This window comes from Dermacentor silvarum, unplaced genomic scaffold (assembly GCF_013339745.2).
Source record: "Dermacentor silvarum isolate Dsil-2018 unplaced genomic scaffold, BIME_Dsil_1.4 Seq950, whole genome shotgun sequence".
Lineage (NCBI taxonomy): Eukaryota > Metazoa > Arthropoda > Arachnida > Ixodida > Ixodidae > Dermacentor > Dermacentor silvarum.
The window spans coordinates 14,302-16,846 of NW_023607008.1; positions in this window are offsets into that span (position 1 = coordinate 14,302).

Here is a 2,545-nt window from a genome sequence, read left to right on the forward strand (position 1 = left end):
ATGTTGGACGACATCAGATCCTTCAACCTCTGGAACGCATCCTGCTGGGCTGGTCCCCACGCCCATTCGCTTTTCTTGTTGAGCAATCCACGAATGGGTGCCGTTACCTCTGACAAGTGTGGTAAGAACCGTCCCACGTGGTTGGCCATGCCCAATAGTCTGCGGACACCACCGACATCGACCGGAGGTTCCATGCGCCTGACAGCGGCAAGCTTGTCTGGGTCCGGCGAACTACCACTGCCACTAATAATTACCCCAAGGAACGTGACGCTTGTAACACCGAATTTGCATTTAGACTTATTGAGGGTCAGCCCGGCGTTCCTAAGACGACCCAGCACTGCTTGAAGCCGGCGGTCATGCTCTGCCCTGTCTCGGCCAAAAACCAAAATGTCGTCGATCATATTCACGACGCCGTCCTGGCCTTCAAGAATGTAGCTCATTTGGCGCTGGAAGTATTCTGGGGCGGACGTTATCCCGAATGGCAGCCGACGGTAACAATAATGACACGTATACATGTTTATCTTTCAGCGGTGGCCGCTTTCCACCGGCTAACAAATGTTAAACGTTATCGCTCGGCGCAGGACGCGCCTGTATCGGAAGTTTCTAGAACGTTATCGATGCTTCTTTCCGTTGCCTGTTTTCACCGACGCTTATGTTATCTGATTGTATGACCGACGCGAATTGTCTAGAACTTTCTGGAAGACACGCGGGCATCAGGGATTAATCTGGAACCTTCGATGTCTCAGGTATAAAAGCCGACGCGCCTCGCCGCTGATCAGATTTTCGACGATCGCCGACTGTGTTCGCCGCTATCTTTGTGCTTTGAGTGTAGCTTGCTTTTGTGGGCACAGGTTCGCCCAATAAACAACCAGTTTCGTCATACACAGTTTTACGACTGTTTTCTTTACCGTCACTACTACGTGACATCTGGTGGAGGTGCTAGTTCATTCATGCACCGAACGCCCCCGCAAAGCCGCGACCCAAGCCCGAAACCGGAGGACGAGACCAACGTCGCCAAGGAACAGCGAGCTAGCCGTAGGCAGCAAGGACTTCTGCCGGAGTACGGACTTCTTCCCGAAAAGACCACTGCAATCAAGGCCAAGTCAACAACCAGAATGGCAGCACCAGCGTCCCCCATCCTGCTGCAACAACCTCGGGAGCCACCGACCTTTCGTGGATCATCGGCTGAAGACCCTGAAACCTGGCTGGAGACTTATGAGAGGACCGCGACGTTCAACAAATGGAGCGACGACGACAAGCTGCGCCATGTTTACTTCTCGCTTGAAGACTGTGCCAGAACCTGGTTCGAGAATAGGGAGCGTGCACTAACAACCTGGGACCTCTTCCAAGCCGCATTCCTGGACACCTTCACGAGCGTCGTCCGTAAAGAAAGAGCTGCAGCCTTGTTGGAAAACCGTGTACAGCTCCCGAATGAGAGCATCGGTTGTACACTGAAGAAATGACTCGATTATTCCGGCACGCCTACCCCGCTATGCCAGAAGACAAGAAAGTTCGCTTGCTCGTGCGGGGAGTTAAGCAGGAGCTATTCGCCGGTCTGGTGCGGAATCCACCAACGACAGTCAAAGACTTTCTCTCGGAGGCTTCGACAATCGAAAAAGCACACGCCAGGGTGAAGCAGAATGCCTCCGCACGTTCGCGGTGCACTGGCATTCCTGCAGCTGTGGCATGCCACTGGCATTCCTGCAGCTGTGTGCCGCAGCCAATACGAAGCCGGACCAAAATGCTCGCACCTTCGCTAAAGCCACTCGCCACCCACGCGCTGCCTCTCGCAATCTCCCGATTATAGCGAGGCAGTCGCGCCACACTACGCTCCGTTTCCAACGTGCCGCACGAGACAGATTGTCCGCGCCAGTCAATTCGCGACTCCAGCAATTCATGCGACACCTAGCGGCGAGCGCCGGAAACCTCACACGGAGGTCGGAGCGTCGGAGCAGACGCTCCGTCCGTAGCCCTCGCACTGCGATCAGGTGCGCTTCTAGTACGATACGATGGAGCCACCATGTACGATCAACTCCGCACGGCCGTGGAATTATGCTGCGTTTTGCAGTTTTGCGGCGCCGAAGAGCCACATGGATTGCGAATCTTATCATAAGCTGGGGCAACAACGGCAATAGTTGTGTTCCCAACATCTTGCTCGAGAAAGTTTTTTTTTTTTCAGGCGAGGGTCAGTTTGTTGTTTGTGTGAAGAGAACGCGATCCTGTTGCTGGTACAACGTTTGCAGTAAAGCGCTACAGCGAGCTTCAGGAAGTTTGCGTTGAGGTTGTTACTGCCATCGTGATAACGTTCAGCGTATGCGTGCTGCAACATGCAGTTTCATGTGATAGCCGGTGTGGTAATGCAATTTATGATGCGAATGTCGCCGCGGTACTCAAGCTTTCATTGATTAAAGCTTTTATATCGGATACATGCGGCGCACAACGTGGAACTACCGCGTATGGTACATCAGCGAAAATCGGTACATCGGAGTTTCAGGTACTCCCGGGTAACGTCAGTAAATCGTTCTATATGTAAGCACAATATGTA